The sequence below is a fragment of the Lygodium microphyllum genome, chromosome 7, assembly GCF_053477565.2.
Source record: "Lygodium microphyllum isolate KBCC chromosome 7, Lygodium_microphyllum_v1.1.10, whole genome shotgun sequence".
Classification (NCBI taxonomy): Eukaryota; Viridiplantae; Streptophyta; class Polypodiopsida; order Schizaeales; family Lygodiaceae; genus Lygodium; species Lygodium microphyllum.
In genome coordinates this window covers 99,607,053-99,631,661 of record NC_141141.1, presented here as the reverse complement: position 1 = coordinate 99,631,661, position 24,609 = coordinate 99,607,053, and the positions used below count along the sequence as shown (strand labels likewise).

The 24,609-nt window shown below is 43.4% G+C and overlaps 1 protein-coding gene across 1 annotated transcript in view; it reads right to left on the bottom strand.

Moving 5' to 3' along the window:
- LOC148033757 (Trm112p-like protein) overlaps positions 1-24,109 on the bottom strand; it is a 32,971-nt gene extending 8,862 nt beyond the window's left edge. The window contains exon 1 of the mRNA XM_087681746.1: positions 23,910-24,109. The gene's annotated coding sequence lies outside the window, so the exon portion shown is untranslated. The remainder of the gene's footprint in view (positions 1-23,909) is intronic.
- Between the last annotated feature and the right edge of the window lie 500 nt (positions 24,110-24,609).

Sequence of the window (24,609 nt, the reverse complement as noted above, 5' to 3'; positions counted from 1 at the left end):
GACCAAAGTGCCCACACTGTGGGAAAGGGACACATCCCGAGGAGAAATGCTGGAAGAAGTACCCTCACCTTTGTCCGGGAGCGAAGGGTGGATCTACATCGGAGCCTTCTTCTACCTCTACACCAGCTGTTACCCATGAGTCAGTGTTCCTTCATATCCATGCTTTGGAGGAGGATCCTTCTTCTGTGGCTGCAGTGTCTTCTGCACAGCCTTGGTTAGTGGACAGTGGTGCTTCGAGTCATATGACTCCCCGAGGTGATTTGTTACAAGATCTCCGTCCATCAGAGGGTTCAATCACTGTTGGTGACATTTTATCGGTGCCTATTAGTGGTGTTGGCACATTGCCTTTGTTTACCGACCGACCTTCGAGCTCCTTTTCACGGGCCCTACATGTTCCGGATTTGGGCCTTCCCCTCCTCTCAGTTTATGGCCTTACGAGGCTTGGAACACGAGTGATCTTCACCGAGCATGCCGTTGTTATTGAGGATTCTTTTACAGGAGTTGTCTTATCTACAAGTTGGCACGAAAGCGGGCTTTACAGGCTCCATTCCCCTTCTTTGATGCAGGGTCCTCCGAGGCAGTCTATTGCTACATCCGTTCCCGCTTGTGCACCTTTGATTCCACAGGTTTCTTCCCATCCCCTACCTTCTCCTCCGATGGTTCCCTCGTACCCCCCATCCCTTTCAGAGGGGGACGATCTCGGTGATGCAACTATGGATTCCCTGGGCCCTAGTGTTTTAGAGGAGGATTCCCAAGATCGTGAGGAGCTCCTTCAGCAGCAATCTACATCGACGGACTTCATCAACCTTGGCATTCCTCTTGCCACCCCAGGATCCGTTTCTCCCTCGGCCTTTAGCCACATCCAGGATCTGAGAGGGGATGTTAGCAGTCATGTTTGTCATGCCTTGTCATCTCCTGCCTATGAGCCTCAGTCTGAGTCAGATGAGGACTTTAGGAGCTCTGACTTGTCTATCACTTGTTTTGACGGAGGAGAGGTAGCTCATTCTAGAGCACTCAGTTTATTGCATTTCAATGCATTTTCTCCTCCAGTCGGGATTTTATGTGCATTTCCCGGGGCAGTTTCTACATTCTTCAGCCTGCCTCACCTGCCGCATATTGTCCACCCTTTTCGGGATTTTTCTGAGCATTCTTGGCATTTTTACCAGCATTAAATGCTGGTCAGATCAGCATTAAATGCTGGTCGGACATATTTATGGCCTCAAATTTCAGGTCGGTCAGTTTTTGGGTTTTTTGGCTATTTATAGCCATTTCCCACTTGGCAGTCAGTTGTATTATCATCTTCCCTCCTTTGGCAGGTGCACACTCCGACTCCGTCATCTTCCTCCGTCTTCGGTGCTGCCGTCATCATTAGCCTGATCCGGTGCCCTCACTGACGCTTCGGGCTACGTGCAGGGACTGATCAGTCCATTTCAGTGTATTTAGCATTTCATTTCAGTCAGTGCAGATTTTCTTCCTTCATTTTCTGCTCTCTCTCCTCTGTGTTCGTGTTCTTCCGTTGCACACTCACAGTTTTCTCTCTCCTCCTTGCTGCGTTTTACAGTTTTCTCTCTCCTACACCTATCGCCATGATCATCTCTGCCTGCATTTGCAGATTCTCTCTCTCCTCAACCTGCATTTACAACACACACTCTCTAGACTACCGTCTGCATCAAGTCCAACCACACACAGGCTGCATTTACTATTGTTTGACACTCGGAGGCTGCCTTGCTGCAATTTGAGATCCATTCAAAGTACAACACACTCTTCATCTCATTACCCATGCCCTGATCCTTGAGATACGGGAGTTCGAGGTTCAGTATTCATTCATTGCATAATGTGTTTGCTGCATAAGCATTGTATATTCAAAAGTCGTATCACTTCATTCATTCTCTGTGCTCATTGTCTCTGAGTTACCCTAACCCTAACCATGTTCTTCTATCGGTCTGTTTTTTGTCATATGGTGTTATTTGTGTTTTTGTGTTAGAGTGTTTCTTCACATACAGACTGCCACATAATCAATACCTACATTTTTGCTGCAATCAATCTGCCGCATCATCATGCTTTCGTTCTTTGTTGCCGTCAATCTACCACGTTATCATCAGCTTGCTGCAATTTTTCTCCTTGGATACCTGTGTTTTTAGGCTTTCTCTCTCCTCACTACCCGTCTACATCAACTCCAACTTCCAAAGCTGCATTTGTTGGGTGTTCGACACATTGGAGGTTGCCTTGCTGCGTTTCGGGATCTATTCAAAGTACAATACACTCTTCAACTTCCAGAGCTACGTTTGTTGGTGTTCGACACATTGGAGGTTGCCTTGCTGCGTTTCGAGATCTATTCAAAGTACAACACACTCTCCAACTCGTAACCTCTGCCTTGATCATAGAGATATGAGAGTTCAAGGTTTAATATTCATTGCACAGTGTGTTTGTTGCATGAGCACCGTATATTTAGTAGTCATTCACTTCATTATTCATTGTGTTCACTGCCTCTGAGTTACCCTAATCCTAACTGTGTTCTATGTTTATCACTTTGTGCTTTGTCATACGATTGGTTTTGTATTTTTTACATTTAGAGCATTTTTTCACATGGTATCATAGCCAAGTTCTCTTTGAGATACCTAGGACTTTGATCGGAAAGCTCATCTACAGAATTAAGAACAACAAAAGGGTCTGATGACTTTGAACACTTCCACACCACTTCAATCTCCACAACCAAACATGTCTAGAAACAATTAAGAGTAGGCCTCCCAGTTTGCCTTTGACAGACCTAGCATGGCTAGAGAGGCTTCAAACTACCATCGAATCTACTGACCGTATGAGATTCCAACTACAGAGAACAATCTCATTCTTATGCATAGGGGTCAACGACAGATTGTGTAATGAAGGAGACCTAACTGTCCTAACTAAGGGGAAAGAGAGAGAGAAGGACTATAGAAGAAGAGGGAGAGGAGAGAGAAAGGCAAGAAGAAGAGAGAGAAAGAAGGAAAGGGGAAGAAGAAGAGGAAGTCATGAAAGCTTGAGAATGTGAAAAGAGAGTTTCTTGATAATTTCTGCGATGCTTCAAAATACCCTCTTACACCTTATATACCGTCAGTGAGACTGGTATGTTCCCATGCCATATTCCCGTGATCCCCGTTCATTACAAACCATCCCGTCTCATGAAGTTTTTGTCCTCAAAAACAAGGGATGTAGTCATGGACTGTAAGAGTGTGCTGTAGAAAATCAGCCATAACTTTGGGTGGGCAACTCCGAATGGGACAATTGAGGTGTCGTTACGGAGCCCATGAGATGTACTTTCAGCCCATGTGGTTGGGGCGGGGCTGCAATCAGGTCAGAACCAAAACTGGTACAAAATAAAGGGCTGTCCAGGAATTTCTAGTGTGCAGTCCCAGATGGTATGGCTGGAGAAAAACAGCCATAACTTCCACTAGGGAACTCCGATCGGGGCAAGTAAGGTGTCGGAACGAAGCCCTTGAGGTGTACTTTCTGGCCATGTATGGAGGGTGGGGCTGAGAGTGGACCAGGACCAAATCTGGTACAAAACAGGTGGCTGTCCAGATGCAGACTGCAGCCCAAAATAGGGGTCATGGTGAGGTACCAGCCAACACAGCCTCCTTGAGGTGTGGAAATTCATCCAATATAGATGCTGGGCGCCAAGAGGCTTCCTCTATTGGTAGGCCTTGCCATTTGATCAAGTATTCATGTATGGAACGGATGCGGAGTTGCTTTTTACGTTGCCCAATGACCGCTTCCGAAATGTACTGAATAAGGCCCTCCTCATCTATAGGTGGGAGCTCCTCTACATGATCTTTGGGAGTGCCAATGAAAGGTTTCAATTGGCTCACGTGGAAGACGTCATGGATCTTAGTGGTGGAAGGGAGTTGGAGGCGGTAAGCCAAATCCCCGACCTTCTTAATGATCTTGTAGGGCCCATAGTAACGGTGTGCCAATTTGTTGCAAGAGCCGTCCTTTAGTGTGGCATAACGGGATTTGGGGACCTTGAGGAGCACCATTTCACCCTCTTGAAAGTCAAGGGGTCTTCTTTTTGCATCAGCATGGAGCTTCATGTGCTCTTGAGCCCTTTTGAGGTTTACCTTGCATTGTTGAAGGAGAGCTTGCATGCGGTCCAGCTCTTCTTTCCCCAAGGGGTTGAACTTTTCATTGAAGATCACGGTAGGAAGAGGCACCCGATAACCATACAATGCTTCGAAGGGAGAGACTCCAATGCTTGAATGGGTGGAGTTGTTGTAAGAAAATTCAGCCAAATGCAGCCATACATCCCAAGAATTCTGCACATCATGACAAAAATGTCGCAAATAAGTTTCAAGCCACTTATTGACTCTTTCGGTCTGCCCATCCGTTTGGGGATGATAGGCTGTAGGCGGAGCCAATTTGGTCCCCATGGAGCTGAAAATGGTCTGCCAAAACTGACTCATAAATTTGGTGTCCCGGTCATGTACTATGACTTGGGGCAAGCCATGCAACTTAAAAACATGCTCCATAAACTGAGTGGCAACTTGGGATGCTGTAAACTGTGATTTTGTAGGGATGAAATGGGCTGCTTTAGTGAATCGGTCAACTACCACATAAATGCTATCCCAACCCTTCTTGGTTGTAGGTAAACCAGTGATGAAATCCATAGTGATGTGGGTCCATTTTCCTTCGGGAATAGGTAAAGGCTGCAATAAACCACCCGGTTTAAGAGAGCTATCTTTATTTTGTTGGCAAGGCACACATCTAGACACAAAGTCTTTTACATCCCACCATAGGCCTTTCCAATGGAAGCTTTTTGAAACTCGATCATATGTTTTGAAGACCCCTAAGTGGCCAACAAACGGGAAAGAATGCATCTCTTCAAGGATCCTTTGGGTGAAGGGAGAGGCATGGGGAATCACAATACGGCCATGGATCCAAATGAGGCCATTATGGAGCTGATAATGGAAGTTCTCATCCAAGACACCTTGCTGTAATTTCTAGAAAAGAGGGCTGAATTCAGCATCAAGCAAGTATGCCTCTTGAAGCTCTTCAATCCAATCATGGTGGAGTTCAGTGATGGATGAGACTTCGCATGCCCACATGCGAGAGAGTGCATCGGCCACTACATTGTCCTTTCCACGGGTGTGGGTAATCTCAAAGTCATAGTTTTGTAGTGTCGCCACCCATCTACGTTGTTTGGGAGTGAGGTTGGGCTGAGTCAAGAAATATTTGAGCACACGGTGGTCACTTTTTACCTTAAATCTGCTGCCATACAAGTAGTGATGCCACTTTTTGATAGCATGAATGATTGCCAACATCTCCCGATCATAAACATGCAACTCTCTCTCTTTATCATCCAATTTTCGGCTCTCAAATGCTATTACCCCATGTTCCTGCAACAAAACTGCACCAATACCCCGTCCACTAGCATCACACTGAATGGTAAAATCCTTTGAAAAATCGGGGCATACGAGGATGGGGACTGAGGTGAGCAAGTCTTTCAGCTGCTGAAAACTGCGGGCAGCCAGTTCATCCCATAGGAAAGCCTCTTTTTTCAGCTGGTCTGTTAATGGGGCTGCAATGGTGGCATAATGGCGAATAAATCTCCTATAAAAGGAGGAAAGACCAAGAAAACCGCGCAAGGAGGTAGTGGTAGTGGGGGTGGGCCACTCCCGGACACATTGCACTTTTCTTGGATCAGCTTGGATTCCTTTTTCACTAACGATGTGTCCTAAGTACTCAACCTCCGTTTGCATAAAGACACACTTACTTTCTTTGGCAAAGAGACGGTGCTCTCTTAGTACATCAAAAATCTGTCTAACATGCTTCAAGTGCTCATGCATTGACTTGCTGTAAATGAGTATATCATCAAAGAATACCAACATAAACTTGAAAAGCCATGGCTGCAATATCTTGTTCATTAAGCTCTGAAATGTGGAGGGGCATTTGTGAGCCCAAATGGCATGACAAGGAAATGATACAAGCCACGGTCAGTCCGTAAGGCCGTTTTGACTTCATCACCCGCACGCATTCTGATTTGGTGGTAACCGGATCGCAAATCAGTCTTAGTAAAGTAGCGTGCACCCTTGAGTTCATCAAGCAAGTCATCAATTCGAGGGATGGGGTATCTATTTTTGACGGTAATCTTATTGAGATCACGGTAGTCAATGCACAACCAGAAAGATCCGTTCTTTTTCTTAACCAATAGAACCGGGGAGGCATAAGGGGAAGAGCTAGGCTCTATGAATCCCATCTCAATGAGCTCCTTGACTTGCTTTGCTACTTCCTCTCTCTCACATTTAGAGAGTCTGTATGGGGGTTTATTGGTGGGCTTGGCATGGGGCTCCAAGTCGATCGGGTGATCCACCAATCTTTTAGGGGGAAGGGTAGTGGGAGGCTAAAATAAGTCTTCATACTCAGCCAAAAGTGCTTTTAGTGCTGCATTTTGCTTCCCCAAGGTGTGTTGGTCATCATTATCCTTATGCAAGTGCAAGACAAAGATTTGGGAGCGCTTCTTGAATTCCTTTTTGAGTTGTCTTGTTGTTATGAGCTGAAAATTTACATTTTCTTTGATTCCCTCCAAGTGTGCAAGCTGCCCATGCATTACAAACTCCATGTACAGCTGAGAGAAGTCCATAGAGATCTTTCCCAACTGCTGAAGCCAATCACATCCCAATACAATATCCACGGGGCCCATATCAAGGGTAATCAAGTCCACCTTTGCTATGTAATTTTCAGCCAGCATGAGAGACACTTGTGTGCATACATGGGAGCTCACTTCCTCGTTTCCATTGGACACTTGAACCCGGAGGGTTTGCTGTAATTCAGTGGGAACACATGCCAAACGGCTAAGAGTTGATTTATTTACAAAGCTGTGTGTGCTGCCACTATCTATGAGGATGTATACACTCTTGCTATCAATGTTACCATGCACCCGTAAGGTGTTTGGACTCCTAGAGCCGGTCCATGCATCCATGGAGATTGAGCAGGCTGATATAGCGGTGGATGAGGGGTGCCAAGGGTCATTCCCAAGCATGTTATCAACGGGGCAGCCACCGGGGTCAAAAGGGAACCCGTCCGGTGAGTCATAAAACTGATCGGGATCAATATCCTCCTCATATTCAACATTTTCAGCAAGTGTCATTATTTGAGAGCTATCACGCATGTCCTCTTCCAGCTTGTCACTATCTTCCAACACATACATGCTATTAAACTTGACAGTGGCGTTCTTAAAGGGGCATTTGGATGCATGATCAGTTGTGTACTTATCCCCGCATTTGAAACACAAACCTTTGGCTTTTCTATCCTTGACAACTTCAGGAGGAATGAATTTTTGACCGTTGGAACCGAAGCCATTCCTGGCCTTATTTTCAGCATACTTTGGGTCACTTTTGAAGGGTGGTGCTGTCCCAAAACTGCCATATTTCCTTTCAGCATTAAAAGTGGGGTAAGTAGGAATTTTGGGGCTGCCATTCCCTGCGTTATTGCTGCAATAATTAGTAGTATATGGGGGTTGCCTACTAGGGTATCTTTGCTGTCCGGCAATGGGCTGCGTGCTCTCATTGCAGCGGTACTTTCGACCATAGCGTTCGGCCAATTCTATGGCTGCAAACAGGGTGGCTGGCTTTTGAGCCATTACATCAGCTGAGAGATGCGCATCCAGCCCATAAATGTATTTATGCAATTTGGCCTCATCACTAACTGCCTCAACATACATGGATAAGTTCATAAACTGGTTCGTGTACCCTCACAGTGAGATTTCGCTGATCAAACTGATACCATTGCCTAGCCAAGCATTCTTTTTCCACCGGGGAGACAAAAACTTGGATCATATGCATTTTGAACTCTTCCCAATCACGAAACTGCAGGTTTTCTCGCTGAACAAATCTCCACCATGTATGGGCAAAACCTTCTAAGTGAAGGGAGGCAAAAATGATATTTGCTTCATCGGTACGGGGGTAGATGAGAAAATAGGCTTCCAATTTAGAGGTCCATTCCTCTAGTTCAGCTGGGGATGAGGATTGCCCATTGAATCTTGTAAACACGATCTTGTCACGCAGCTCATTTGGGCCTGGTTGCCCATGAATGCCATGTGCTACATGCTGCCCATACATGCCTTGCTGTCCCAAATTCCCATGGGGGCCATGCTGCCCGTGCATTACATGAGGACCGAGGGCGGTTAGCCTCACGGGGAGGGACATACTCCTTGGGTCGATCCAAGGAGGGGACAATGGCGGGAATGAGGGCGCCCATGCGCTCTATGAGTAAGTCCATCTTAGCCATCATCTCGGAATGACGCTGATCTTGGCGGGTTTCCATCTCCCTGTGGCGTTGCTCCATCTCTCGATGTCGATCAGCATGGCGGGTCTCATGTTGGCATAGGGTTTAGTTGAGCAGAGACAAACGATCTATCTCGGAGGCACCTTCTTCAAACAAGTCTTCACGATCCTCCTGGGCTGAACTAGGATCGTTCATTGAGGCACGGAAGTCCCTTATTTCACGCTGAAATTCCTCCTGGGCCTTTGCTTTACCCTTGTGGCCTGCCATTCCAAGTGCAGTCTACCAGACCCCCTGTTACAGAAATGATGATAACTTGAGCTAGGGAACTCCGATTGCCAAACTCTCTGATTCAAATGAAAGCCCTCAATCCCCTCTACGAGGCTATGTAAAAATATCTCCGACAGTAAATGATCAGGGCTTTGCTGTAATCACTTTTTGTGGGCTGACTGTGTAGGACTGCTGCCTGTCCCACAGTACCTCTGGGCACAAAACTGAGTGTAACTCCCAAACCGTAGGGCGGAATGGAGAGGTTTTTAGCTCAGATCAGGGGGAAAAATGCCCTCTTCGAATCAAGCTATGGAGCTCACGCTCAGTCACACGAGAAGGCTTTGCTGTAATCAGTTCTTGCGGGCTGACTGTGTAGGACTGCTGCCTGTCCCACGGTGCCTCTGGGTACAAAACTGAGTGTATCTCCCAAACTGTAGGGCGGAATGGGGAGGTTTTTAGCTCAGATCGAAGGGGAAAATGCCCTCTTCGAGTCAAGCTATAGAGCTTGTGCTCAGTCACACAAAGAGGCTTTGCTGTAATCAATTCTTGTGACCTGACTGCGTAGGACTGGCTGTATGCAATACCCTGCAAAGGCTCCCTCAAGAAGCATTCTTTATCCCAATGGTGAGGGTCTTATCCCAGACATCCAGGGCCTCAATGGTGGCTCTCAATGCCCCATAAAGCCATATATTCTTTGCATCCATATCTTATTGCTTAGACCAGTTCCATATTGCATTCCCTGCCCTCCTTGCATTGCATCCACCATACATTACCAAGCGGTTTATGACATTACCAATGCATGTAGGGGTTTGTAGGCTCAAGTGATCAGGGTTCGGGCTATTCCATCAAATGTACCTGCACCTGCAATAATTCTTTGGGCTCCGGATCACCGAGAGGTGGGCAAAGTTCCCCCCAGGCCAGGTTGTGCACCCCTTCAGGGTCTTTGATGGCAAGGGGGAGTCACCCCTCTTTTGTCTTGCCACCTCGCCTAGCATCAGGCTTTTCCTCACCCGGAATATACATGGCAGACATTTATTAATTAAACAACCAGCATGAGATGCATTTCTGGAATCAAAATTTTGGGCTTTTCATGAAGTGCAAGGAATTGGAATGGGAATAGGGATAGGGAGCTTACTGGCAGTGACTCACTGCCTACTCACCCTTATACAATGGATTTTTATCACTTCTTGGCTCAGCCAATTCACAAAAGCCAAACGGGTTATGGATAAGCAAAATATAATCACAATGAAGCTTCAGCATGAGTAAAATCCATTTCAGCACTATAAGATCAAAGAGAAATGACTGGGGCAATTAATCAGCATGCATTCAAGGTCTGGGTCTCCTATTATCTACTTGGACTCATACATTCTCTCAAACAAATGGATGGGATTCAACAAGAGGCTTAAACGGAGAGAATGAGAGCCAAGAAACAGTTACCTTGAGTCTTTTGGAGAAGAAGGCAGCCACTGATGCCACGTCGGTCCTCCATGAGAGCTCCATATGATCCCGAATGCTCCACGGCTCCAAAATGGGTATGCTTCTTCAAGAAAGCTTGGGGCAAGATGGTTTAGGACCTCTCCATGAGAGTTCTTGCTGAAATGGAGGTCCTACTCCATAGCCATGGCTGCCCACAAGTGCATGCCTTCAAATCTTGCTTGTAATCTTCTTCCCGTTCTTCTTGATGGCTGAAATTTTGAGCAATGTTCAAGAGGGGGACTCCCGGGGACCAAGGAGAGACCAAAATCTTCAGGAATTCTAAGCTTGATGCCAAGGTTTCATGGCTGCCATGGACTGCACCAGACCAGGGTCTCTTGAGTGCCAACGGGGAGTCCAAGGACTGAGGAAAATGCCACTGATGCTGCCCAAGAAGGTGGCCAAGGACTAGGACTGAAGCCAGGAAGGAGAGGAGGGCTGGGGGGACTGCCCTGCATGCCAGGAAGCAGCCCATTTTTTGCGCCGCAAATTTCGGGCTGCTCCTGGGGCCATAGGCAGGGCTGAACCACGTGGTGCTGCTGCTCATTGTGCTCCTCTCACTGAGGGGAACACCTTAGGACCAGCCCAACTTGCTGAGGAAGAGGAGGGGGAGAAGAATTCCTAAGATTCTTGAGCTGGAGCTTCCATGGCAACTTGGGAAAAGAGGAGAGAGAAGGTCTTCTTGAAAAGTAACTGAGTCTTTGGCCTTCTCTAACTGTGCTACCCTCCTTTTGCCAAAAACCCTAAAAACTTGCATGAAAATTAGTGACGACCTGTCAAATTTGTTCGCCCGCCTCCAAATTTGTCCATGGTTCTTGGGAAAGCTCCAAGAAAGGCTGCCACAGACATCAAGAGGGCTGACAGCCTGCTTGAGTACTCCTGTGTACCTGTGAAAGAGATGTAACTGGAGCTTTCTAACTGTGGGAAACTGTAAGAGCCCTAAATCTATAGGGAAAGAGAAGGATCAAGGACAAAGCTCTGATACCACTTGTAATGAAGGAGACCTAACTGTCCTAACTAAGGGGTAAGAGAGAGAGAAGGACTATAGAAGAAGAGGGAGAGGAGAGAGAAAGGCAAGAAGAAGAGAGAGAAAGAGGGAAAGGGGAAGAAGAAGAGGAAGCCATGAAAGCTTGAGAAGGTGAAAATAGAGTTTCTTGATAATTTCTGCGATGCTTCAAAATACCCTCTTACACCTTATATACCATCAGTGAGACTGGTATGTTCCCATGCCATATTCCCGTGATCCCTGTTCATTACAGATTGAAGGTAAGACCGAGTTTTCTCCTTTAGATTCGATGCATAGAACTTATGACCATGAAGAAAAGACGGAATCTCCACCACGGACTAGTCATCCACAAGTGGAAACTAGCACGGACTATACACCACTTACATAATTCATCTTTACTCCAATGTCAGATATGAACACATCTATTCATGTTGATTCCTCTTTTTCTCAAGTGTCGTGAGATTCTCTTAATGAAGAGACTATCCATTATAATTTTTGTTTATGAGCAATGAAGAAGACAAATATTTCTTTTTGAACTCAAAAAAATGTATTCAATTGAAAGCAAAAGCTATAAGTATCCCTTCACCTCCTTTTTCTTCAAATGATTTTGTTTCTCATAGTCAAATTGAAGTAATGATTTTGTTTCTCATAGTCAAACTGAAGTAGATGCATCCACTTCCTCATCACAATCATCTTTTCAATTTCATGCATTTCTTGGACTAAAAGAACCCACTTTATTTCCCACTCCCACACCCATCACAAATCCTTTTGGGCTCCCACCCTCACATTCCACTACATCTTCCTCTCAGCCTCCATTAAGTGCATCGCATGTTCGACCACGCAACACCTTGGGGGGTTCCACAAACTTAGGCACAACCTTTAGGACACCTCCTTCCCTCTATCCACGCAGTGTGCCTGTGATGGAGGCTCCCACACACTTCCTAGGTATCCCTTTGGGAGTGTATCCCAAACATATCCAAGTGTCCCCCAGTTGATACCACAGTTTGCCTCCATGACCTTACCTATTGGCTTGATTGGTCATTCTTCCATTCAGCAACCAACATTTGGACAAGGCTTACATATCTTGATGTCTCCACCTCCCCCATTGACACCTATTCCAGCATCTCCACATCCTTCCCTCTATCCGCACAGTGTGCCCATGATGGAGGCTCGGCCTCCCCCCCACACACTTCCTAGGTATCCCTTTGGGAGTGTATCCCAAATATATCCAAGTGTCCCCCAATTGATACCACAGTTTGCCTCCATGGCCTTACCTATTGGCTCGATTGGTCATTCTTCCATTCCCCAACCAATATTTGGACAAGGCTTACATGTCCCGATGTCTCCACCTCCTCCCCATTGATACCTATTCCACCACCTCCACATCTATTGACACCCATTGGACACTCATAGCCTCTTTTTGCCTACCCCCCCTCCTCCACAAAATCCACCTTATCCACCTCTATATTCTACACCACCATCTATCCCCTCCAACTTCCCATTCATCCTCATCCAACAAGCATGCTTTTTCAAACAAGACTCGTTTTAACAGGTCAAATTTTATCACTTGGTCCAATTTGATGAGGCATGTATTGGATTCCGAAGGTTTATGGAAACTTGACCTCAAACAAGAACCTCAACCTAACCCCCACTGGTATCCATGTGAGGTTTGTCGCTCTTGGAAAAGCAAAAATGCCATAGCCATCATCGAGTTGATGCAAGGTCACTTGCGGTCCTAGAGAGTTTCTATGTCCCACATGCAAAACCCTAAATTAGGTGCCCCAAAATTTCTATACATAGGCATGCAGCCCACCACTCTCCCTCAATCTCATTTTAGCAGTTTTCAAGCCCTCTAGCTTCGTTTCCCACACCCCATTTGCAGAGGACATCTCATCCAAAGCTGCCCATTGCTGTCTACATCAATCTAGCGCCTATTTCCAGCCTCCATCACGTAGTCTATGTCGATTTTTGCCGTGTTTGTTGATCAGCCACATCATCTATTGTAATCTATGACTATTGTACCGACCACCATATCATCATACCTACGTTTTTGTTGCCATCAGCCTACGACATCATCATTCCTGTGCTTTTGCCGCCATCAACCTGCCACATCATTATCAGCTTGCTGCAATTTTTCTCTCTCCTCAGGTACCTACGTTTTTAGTCTCTCTCTCCTCATGGCCTGTCTACATCAAATACAACCCCTCTGACACACAAAGGCTACCTTGTTGCGTTTCGGGATCCATTCAAGTATGGCACACTCTCCAGCTCATAACCTCTACCTTGATTCCAAAGAGGTATGAGAGTTCTAAGTTCAGTATTCACTATGTAGTGTGTTTGCCACATGAGCATTCTATATTCAATAGTCATTCACTTCATTATTCATTGTATTCACTATCTCTCAGTTACCCTAAACCTAACCATGTTTTGTGTTATGAGTTTGTGCTTTGTCATACGATTGGTTTTGTATTTTCTACGTTTAGAGCATTTCTTCACATATGACTCGCAAAAAACCCAATTACTAAGACTATACCTCAATGAAATCCCAATTACTGAGACCATGGCTCTATGAAATCCCATTTCTGAGACTATGTCTTAGAAGAAATCGAATTTAAATCAGCCCAAAAGATCCATGTTTGCTATTCATGAATACAAGCAAAAACAATGCATCTATATCCCAAAATCAAGCCCTGAGCAAGCATAGAACAATTTGGTACCAAAACAACCATCATACATCAAAATACCCTCTATAAGAGCAATATCAGCCCTTAAAACATCATAAAACCTTTCCTTGATCTTCAACACTACATATATCCAAGAAGACCATGTAATTGTCAATGATTCTTTAAGACAGCAATTCTATCTTGAGCTTGGTTGCAACTTGTTTCCAACATGACTTTCACATACAAGCTCTGAATAATGTCGTCCAAGTACTCAAATCGAAGTAAACGAATCTAGTCAACAAGTCAATACGGGCAAAATTGTGAAAATCCTCTCAAAATAGTTGTTAACACCACTTTTTGAAAAATGCATCACTTTTTTATATTTTTAACCTTAGACCACTTATAACACTCCTCGCATGTGTTTAGATCCACCCAATGTTCTCATCAAGTTATTAGAACTTAATAATTGAAACTTAGACTATTTTGGTGGACTAGTTTTGATCTTAGAAAAATCTAAGCATATATCTGAAATACTAGTATAGATGTCTTTTCCTTGCTTTTTCTTCACTAAATATGTAGCCATACAACATCCACCTCCTCCAAACCTGCACATCCTTTGGCACGTACCACATTATCCAGCCTGCCTAGGTCAAAAGGCCAAATACTCATCTCCCAAAAAATCACACATATCAACATACAAATACCTTCTCAATCAAAAGCCCACATAATCACCTTGCATAAATCACGGACAGCATAGATTCTTCCGAGATTGTAAATCCAAATACTTGACATCCACAAAAGCATGCACCTAACCCAAGTTCTCCCTCTCAGATCATAGGGCATCAAAAGATCATGAAACCCAAATCGCATATAGCCATTTGCATCTTGCTCCAAGAAATTCATAGATCCACTAGGATCAAACAGTAGCAGTACCCTATCAAAACTTTGTAGCATCCCACGGCTTGCGATTCCACCCAAATAATACGGTAGCATTGAGGCTTCCCACATCCCTCTTGCAATCAGCTTACATTCATAAACATATCCACATTTGCCCCAACGTTATGCATAGAAAAGCATACATCCACATTCATCATGTTATCATGTATATAAAAGCATAGGATCCCAATATTAAGCATCCATAAAGAAGCAAATTGCATGACAAATATCTCTCTATTTTATACTAGGAAAACACCTTCAAAAGCATTTTCTTTAACTTGCACAAATTGAACAACATTTGCATCCTTCACAGATGCATGCTCAAAAGTATCATCTGCATTCTCTACCAATATATCATATGCACTTGCAATCAAAGCATCATCGGCATGCACTGTCATTGTCTCAATTGCATTCACTATCACTATATCATTTGCATTTTCAAACAAAGCATAGGTATCCATTGTCTCTATATCTTTTGCATCCATTGTTATTATATCATCTGTATTGACAAGGAATGTTCATTTGCACTTTAGGCAAAGCATCTATCCAAAACACATCTGCAACATCAAGCAACTCATCAGACAAGTCATTTGCATGTTTAGAATACTAAGCATCTCCTTCAAGTCGTGTTAGCTTTCACTATAACTCATGCGTTTTATGCAAGACTTTCTCAACTTCATGCTGCACAATCATCCTTGTATCCTTACAAACCACCCCTTCCGATATTGTTCACTCTTTTTTCTTGAAGTCGTGTAACCTTCAATTGCAACTCTCATATTTCTTGTAATAGCTCGCCACTAAATCTGATTCTTGAGATTATTCAAAGGCTTACTCTAGATCATTGTCTTGCTTTGGTTCCTGCATGAAATACTCTTGTTTAAGAGCTTGCTCAAAGTTTTCCTAGATTGCACCATATTCTAGCTGTATGTCTCAAACATGCTCCTTGATTTCGCTCACCACAATCTAATCAAAATACTTCATCATATGATTTTTTGGTATATCATACAATTCCATCTACATGCAATAGATTCTAAGATATTTAGATATTTCTTGCCTATCAAACCGACCTAGTTCACTGACGATTGCTTGAAGCACTTTTATCACTAGTTTATTTTCCATGATTGCATAATACATCTGCATCATATCTTCATCAAGTTGGAACTCCATGTTCGAATCCCTCCCTCAGTATACAATAACTCCCTTACGTCCGAAGGACCTATAGCATCTCCCATCCTATAAAACTCTTCTATGGGCCTTTCATGCCATGTTTATCAAAGATGTCAATAGATTTGTGGTATCTTGCCTAAAACCACCATGACTCACCAAAAGAGTTTATAGAAGAGAGAAGAGAAATTATGTAGAAGATAAAGGCAAAATTCAACGAATTCACGAGAAATAGAAGAAACCCAACTATAAATTATAATTTCGCAAAGACGCTTTGGCTCAATCCTTATACAACATATATATACACTTTTAGATAATAATTCTAAGACTATAGCTCAAAGAAAACCCAATTACTAAGACTATGGCTCGATGAAATCCCAATAAACGAGACTATGGCTCAATGAAATCCCAATTTTTGAGACTAGCTCATAGAATCCAATCCAAAAAATTTGATGTTTGCCATACGAGAATATAAGCACAAAACAATGTATCTATAGCCCAAAATCTGTTAGCAGTCATGTTTGTCATGCCTTGTCATCTCCTGCCTATGAACCTCAATCTGAGCCAAACAAGGACTTTAGGAGCTCTGATCTATCTATCACTTATTTTGACCAAGGGGAAGCTCATTCTAGAGCACTCAATTTATTGCATTTCAATGCATTTTCTCCTCCATACAAGATTTTATGTGCACTTCACCAAGGAATTTCTACATTCTTCAGCCTACCTCACCTGTCGAACATTGTCCATCCTTTCCGGGATTTTTCTAAGTATTTTTGGCATTTACCAGCATTAAATACTAGTCGGTCATATTTTGGCTCCAAATCTCAAGTCGGCCAATTTTCGGGATATTTTGCTATTTATAGCTATTTCCCGCTTGGCTGCCAATAGGTGCACACTCCGACTCAATCATCTTCCTCCGTCTCCGGCACTGCCATTATCATCAGTCTAGTCTTGTGCCCTCACTAACACTGTGGGCTGCATGCAGGGACTTATCAGTCTTGTATTTAACATTTGATCCTTGTTCAGTGCAGGTTTCTTTCCCCCTCCTCTTGCACGTTCTCTCTCTCTCTCTCTCTCTCTCTCTCTTCCTCTGCATTCGAGTTCCTTCTTCCATTGTGCACTCACATGGTATCAAAACATGGTATCATTGTCTAAGAGACACAGACCTGACTACTCACGGAGGAGACCACCCTAAATTGCCAAGCAACCTTGCCACATCAACGTTTTGCTGAAAACGTAGCTTTTTTCTTGGGGGCATCTGCTTTTCTTGTGCCAGGTACCCGTTTTGCTGCCCACTCTCTCTCTCCTGCTGGAGGTGACAAGCTTCCTCACTCAGACAACAGTCTTCTACTGCAAACGCAATGTTCCTTGGTCCGACGACAGCTCTCCTCAACAAACGCACATAGTCCTTGTGCACGCCACAATCTATTTCACCTAGGCGGACCCTCTACATTGACTTCCTTGTGATCTTGTAGCTGTTGTTGGAAAATGACAACTAGCTATGGTGGAGAGAAAAGAAAGAGAATGAGAGAGTGTCGAAGCAAAAAAGTAGAGTGTACTTGATAAACTAAAAGAATAAGAATGAAATGTAGAAGATAGGTCTAAGATAGACCTAGCTCTAACTCAACCAGAGTTAACTGACTCTAGCTGGTGACACAACTTATAACTTTAGTTGTGTTCACACTAAGAATTGAAAAAGAACTCAAAACTAAAACATAGAATTGGCAACTTCTAACACCTTGCAATGCCGATGTGGTAAAGTACAAGAATGATCAATCATCAAAGGGTAGCAAGCTTAAGGACTTGCAAAAAACCTCAAACTTCTCACAAGGTAGTGCCTTGGTAAAAATGTCTGCATTATTTTCCTGTGTAGGAACATACATCAAGTTGATCTCTCATGCATAGCATCTCTCTCTGACATAATGGTAATGTACCTCAATATGTTTCGTACGAGCATGAAACATAGGATTTCGTACCACTAGAATAGTACTCTAACTATCAAAATGAATGGGTATAGAATCCTCCAATGGCAAATGTAGATCAACCAACAATCTACACAACCATACACACTTCACAGTTGCCGTGATTGAAGACTGCCCTGTGCTCAACCTCACAGGACAAGGTAGCCACTATAGGATGTTTCTTGCTTAGCCATGAAATGCATGAACCACCCAGAAAGAAACAGTGTCCACAAGTAGATTGCCTGGTGTTTGCATCACCAACCCAATTTAAATTACTATAAGCCTATAATTGCAAGTCTCCCCTCCCGAAAATAATAATACATGTGATTGAGTACCTTGCAAGATCTAAATCCACAAAGTTGGCTAAAGCATCACCATCAATAGATTTGTTGGCTAATGTCTCTTAGACAGTCAAACTGGAGTCCTTTTTCTTCTCTATGGCTAATCTCTTACAACATTCATCAATATAGTGACCTGGCCTCTTGCAATAATGACATTTCCCATTCTTTTTAGACCTTTCTATGTCTTGGACAGCCTTATTTGGTGGTTGTCCATCATCACCCTTTTGCTGATTTTTTGCAATCTGCTTGACTTTTCCTTTGCCTTTGAACTTGGAAAGCATAGCCATATCTCCTAAAACACAATGCACCATTCTTCCAAGTTTATTCCTTTTGCAACAAGAGGCCTTCCAACCCCACAAATGTAAGGGGTTGCTGCCCCTTTCCCCCCTCCCCCCCCCCTCAAATACAACATCAAAGAGGTGTGGAAACCAAGGTACGACTCTAGAAGAGAGTTCAATGTGATGTTTAACAATTCAGCATCCTGGATGATTTCATCACATTGAGCTACTGCTCACGCAAATCCTATATGTGAATGAGGTGATCTATCATAATCACCCATGTTCACATTGGCCGACTCTCTACAGAGATAAGATATTCTGGCCTCGTTACATGCTACAAACATAAGCTTAAGTATATCCCTTGTCGAATGTATCGAATGATCGATCTTTTCACTAACAAGGCAATCAAAGAAAGTACCTATGCATCTTTTGAGTCCCATATCCTCTAATCCTCAATAGGAGGGGAAGGAGATACAACACCACCCACAGTCTGTCATCTAGCGTTATGCTAAGGTGTTTAAGGTACAAGACCTCCTAGTCGTTGCAAATTACCTTTAACATAGTCCCACAAGCCGTTTACTACAAGAGGATTACGGATCATAAAACTCCACAACGAGTAGTTTGATTCTTCAAGTCTGTCCTAATTGAGGACACCAAGGATATTGCTCTAATCATTAGTCCCCTAACGTGCCATGCTATTAGTAATGGACAAAAATCTGCATCCAAATACTTCTCTGCTAAAGTATAGATTGTACTTCTCAAAATAACAAAAATCCCCTCGAGATTATGCAACAATTATCAAACTGTCACATAAATTCCAAAGTGTGCCCAATTTGACCCAAATCAGCACTCAGTCAAGAAATAACAACAATGCACTGACGTACCACACCTGTCTCGTAATGCATGCCCTCAAAAGTACAAATTACAACTTAATGTTGATTCTTACCAAAATTTTATGTTCAATTTGACTGTAACAACAATTAAATGCTGCTGTACTGCTTATTTGCTACCTTCTTGGAATGTGTGTCGAGCAAAAGCCCCAATTTTCTTTCTAAATTTTCAAAGAAATTGAGAAAATTTGTACCTTACAAACCTTGAATTTCTGCAGTAATGTCACCTCGAGGTGTGTGCCAACAACAAACAACAACTGGTATTTGCCTTATGATGCGTGCCATAGCCTCTAGGAGAAAAAAGCCCCAAATTTCTTGCACAAATGTCGATGAAATTGTGCAATGTCACCGTTTCCAATGAAGATTCGCACATGAGACTGCAAATGAAACAAAAGCCCGAAAAGTTTTGGCAGGAATCTCAAAGAAATTGGGAAATTTCTTCGAATTAGTTATCAATTACTCTAGGAGCAAAAATTGACAAAAGCCCCAAATTTTGGGCGGCATGAGCTGAGATTTGAAAAGAGATTGCCAAAATGGGTGGAAAATTGCAAAAATTTCAAAAAAAATCCCAAACCTGAAAATTAGTTTTTTGTGCTTTTTAGAATTAGCAGAAAATCGCAAGCAAGGCTGAGAATATGGCAAGCAAAGGAGATAAAATAAGGGACAGAACCGAAAACAGCAGCAGTTCCTCCAAAACAGTAGCTCCTCAAGCTATGTGCGTAGGGTTGCGTACGAGACTGCTTGTAGGACTGCGTGTAGGGCTGCACGCAGTCCTACACGCAACACCCACTGACAGTGACTGAACTAAATTTGTGCATAGAACCTTGCTCTAATACCAAATGTTGGAAAATGACAACCAACTATGGAGGAGAGAAAAGAGAGACAATGAGAGTGTGCTGAAGCAAAAGAGTCAAGTGTCCTTGCTGAGCTGAAAAAATAAGAACGAAAGGTACAAGATAGGTCTAAGATAGACCTAGGTCTAACTCAACTTGAGTTAACTAACTCTAGCTCTAACTCTAAGAGTGGTGACACAACTTATAACTTTAGTTGTGTTCACACTAAGAACAAAAAAAGAACTAAAGACTAAAACATTGGGCACTGCCCATAGAATTTGGCAAATTCTAACGACCGTTTCCTCCTATTTCAAGGTTGTCTACCACCAAAATGCAGATTTTTTGTAGATATCTTGCAGGATATCGAAGATCTCTTATCACCAATTCTTTGCTAACTCAAAGAATGAGGTCTCTGTTCTTTCCTCTAAGAGACTGAGAGATTTTCGCGCTAGTTCACGCAATGACCGAAGACCGACTTGATGGTTTCAACTACTCGCTTTGGTCATGTAAGGTGGGGTGTATCCTTGATATCTTCGATCTTTGAGAGTTTTTTATCCACCCTATTCCCCATCCAATGGAGAATCTCACAGTTCGATTATTGATGGATCATGTGGCCTTATGAGATCGGCTCAACTCTCGATCTTGATCTTTCCTCTTTATGAGCTTACAGGATTCTATCCTAGTGTATGTGCGCAAGTTGGGAAAAGCAACAGAAGTGTGGACAAAGCTTGCTTCTTTGTATCATCAGAAAACATTTGCCCATCAAATTACTCTCAAGAAGAAATTACAGATGATCATTGTTGATGATTCTCCTTCCACAAGGATCATATCAATACGTTGGAGGACATGAGGGATGAGCTTGCATCCCTTGGCAAGATGATCTCTTCAGAGGATATGGCTATGATTCTTTTGACTCAACCGCCATCTCCTCGGTTTGATGTCTTCCATACCAACCTTCTTACATCCAGGACCCATGTGAAGCTTTCTATGGGAGGAGCTTGCCCCACTTATTTTAGAGCATGATGAGCACGACAAAGAGGTAGCTAGTGGATCCACCTCCACCAAAGCTTTTGTTGCAAGTTTAGGAGGGAGAAAGAAGAAGAAAGGGAAGTCCAAGACTAAAAGACCAGAGAGTTCTTCAAGCTCTACCTCCGATTCAAAGAAGTCTAAATACCCATATTGTGGGAAGGGGACATATCTAGAGGAAAAATGTTGGAAGAAATACCCTCACCTTCATTCAGGAGCGAAGGATGGAGCTAAAACGTCCAAGCCTTCTACCTCTATTCTGGCAATTACCCATGAGTCAATGTTCCTTCATATTATAGACTTGGAGAAGCCTTCTTCTATGGTTGCCTCATCTTGCCCTTCTAAGGGTTCAATCTCACTATTGGTTACATCGTATCAATGCCTATTTGTGGTGTTGGTACTTTGCCTTTAGTTCCCGACCACGTGTCGAGCTCTCTTTCACGAGCCCTTTATGTTCCGACTTTGGGCTTTCCACTCCTCTCAATTTATGGCCTTACAAGGTACTCGGATTGTCTTCACTGAGCAAGCCATTTGTATTGAGGATTCTTCTACAGGGATAATTATCACGACAGGTTGGTAGGAGAGCAAGCTTTACAAGCTCCATTCCCTTTCTCTTATGCAGAGTCCTCCGAGAGGCAGTTGTCTATTGCTACACTCGTTCCCACTTGTACATCATCTTTTCCACAGGTTTTTTCCCATCCCCCACCCTCTCCTCCGATGGTTCCCTCATACCCCCCAATCCCTTTCAAAGGGGGACAATCTCGATGATGTGGCTATTGGTGGAACCACTATGTCTTGTACGAGCATGCCAATGATGCTAGGTTTCGCAAAGTTTTTCAATTCCCTATGGCATTGTTCAAGGTTGTGTGTGATTTGGTTCGAAACAAGATGTGCCAAGATCGTACACTCCTTGCGTTTCACAAGGTTCGAAGGAGGATTTTCTTCGCGGAGCGAAAAGTCACAATCGCAATTCCTTGACTCGCATCACGCATGAGATGCATTGACATCTCTAAGCACTTTTGCTACGGTCACTCCATAGATTCCAGAGTCATTGAGTTCCAAACATCTTTAGGGAAACACGACTATCAATTGTTGCAATGGCCTCAAACCAACTCCAAGCTAGAGAAAGTCAAAGATGAGTTCAAAGGTTTACATGGATTCGCTAACTATTGTGGTGCAATTGATGCCACTCGTTTTAAGCTTGATCTTCCTATCCTAGAAAATGGAGCTGACTGGTGAAAATAGAAATATAATTTATTGGCAAAAAGGGATGGCAAAGACGTCCCTAAATTAGAAATACATGGACCTACTTTTGATATTTGATTAACTTATGCACCACATTGTTAGCAGCTGCAAATGTTTGAGCTTGGAAACTTGAGGACATAGCATAACATAGCACCGAACACAATAATGTGTTTGTGCAGGATGGCAACCAGATGATAATACAAACACTATATTCATGAATCCCAAGAAAGGCAACTAAAATCAAACCAAATGTAACGAGATAGATTTGCAGTAGTACTACATTTCAGGTTGAAAACTTGTTTTGTACAAAATTTGCATTGGCGTATCATTCAGAAAACATAAAAATGGCATACACGATATTATATTGCTTGCAAACATTATACTAATATATAGGCATGCAGGACCTAAACACCGTTGAACGGAAAATTGAAAGCACTTGAATGTTGCAGGTACAGCATTGAATAAACCCTACCATTTCCAGACATTCAAGCACAGAATTGTTTTATTTAGTCAAGAAGGTGTGCAAGTTCAGTTCTTTCCATTTCTGAATAAAATTAGTAAGTGGCAACATTATTTCAAGAGGATTGCAGAGCTGTTTGAATGACAACATGCTATGGAGATGTGCACAAATGGTAATCTGTTTTGTGATGGTGTGTTGTAAACATTGTTTCAAACAAAATACATGCTATGGAAATGTACACAGATGGTAATCTGTTTTGTGATGGTGTGTTGTAAACATTGTTTCAAACAACATACAGTCTGTCCGGTACAGGAATGAGATCAGAAGCAACTGTAATTGTCATCCTAACATGAAAATGAATCGATCTATCTTATGTACTGCGTATTGGAAGATTCCTAAAGATCGATTGCAAGGATGCTTGCAAAAACCATTTTAAAATTTTGGGCGCATCCTAAAGCAAGATGCGCAGAGATGGTAGAAACGCTAAGTTATATGGAGTTGCAAATCAAAAACAACATACTTGGGGAAAAAATTTCAAATTTGCATGAGATGCAAGCAGCACTGATATCAATATAGTAATGAATTTGAATTAGACGTGCACAGTATTGAAACAAACACAGAAAAATAAATGGAAAAGGCCAGTGAGAGACTGCAGCAACCGCAAAATGACACATGCTGCGAGAGACAGAGAGATCTAGGACTGACTAGTGAGCATGCAGCCTCAAACAATACGAGCCATGATTTTGTGCACGCGGTCTCTGTCCCGCAGGATACACAGTGGCCTTGAATTTGAAGCAGGGCATATGGGAGGTCGAGTATGTGCAGAAATGCAGAAACATGCAGCTGCGTTTCTAGTAGAAGCACAGAGAGAGAGAGAGAGAGAGAGAGATCCTCTGATCTTTGGCATAGCATGAGTTGGCACGGCATGTTGCGGACGAACTGGATGCAGATATGGAGAAATCTACACCAGCGTTGCCGGTCCAACAGAAAGAGGGAGAGAGAGAGAGAGAGAGAGAGAGAGACGCAGAAAAAAGGCATGACCACATACGCTGAGACATAAGATAGAGATTGAAATCGCAGTGAGAAGTATCAACAGAAGGAAATGTGCACCTGAGGTTGACTCGCGGAAGGTGTTGTCGCAGGTCGTGGAGGCTGAACGGGAGCAGGAACGCAGACGTCTGCACGCCCAACGGTCACTGGTTAGCGATGGCGTGCTGCAGCAGATTGTCCTCTCTCTCTCTCTCCTCCTGAGCAGATGGAGCAACCCGACAGGCAGTGTGGGAGCAGTGCAGGGCCGTTGTGCAGGGCCGTTTGCGTATGTAGACCTGATGTGGAAAATTTGAAACGTGTTTACATCATCTAACAACACGTGTAAAGTGAGAGCTCAGGCCTACCATGGCACGATGCTGTGCTTGAAATGAGGGGCTAGAGGTGGGCGAGTAAGTTTCTATCGGTCGAACGATCGAATCCCCGCAAGAGAGGGGCTAGAGGTGGGTGGATGCGTAAGTTTCTTTTTTTCGAATGACAATGAATTGTATTAGGTGAAAAGTTTTTTACAAGAGGAGAAGTCAGCCTTGTTGAGCTCCGAGGGTGAGACGCAAAGAGCGGTACTTAGTGGTAGAGACTAGTGGGTCGATTATATGATTATTTGGCAACAACCATACATACATCTCTATATGTACTGGGTAGATGGCTAAGCTACATTCAAGTGACTTTAGGAGCATCTAATCAAAAAGTGAGCGGAAACCCACTGGCCACATGTAGGTGGGGAGGAATCAAAACTTGGACATGGCTTCCTTTAAGAATAGGA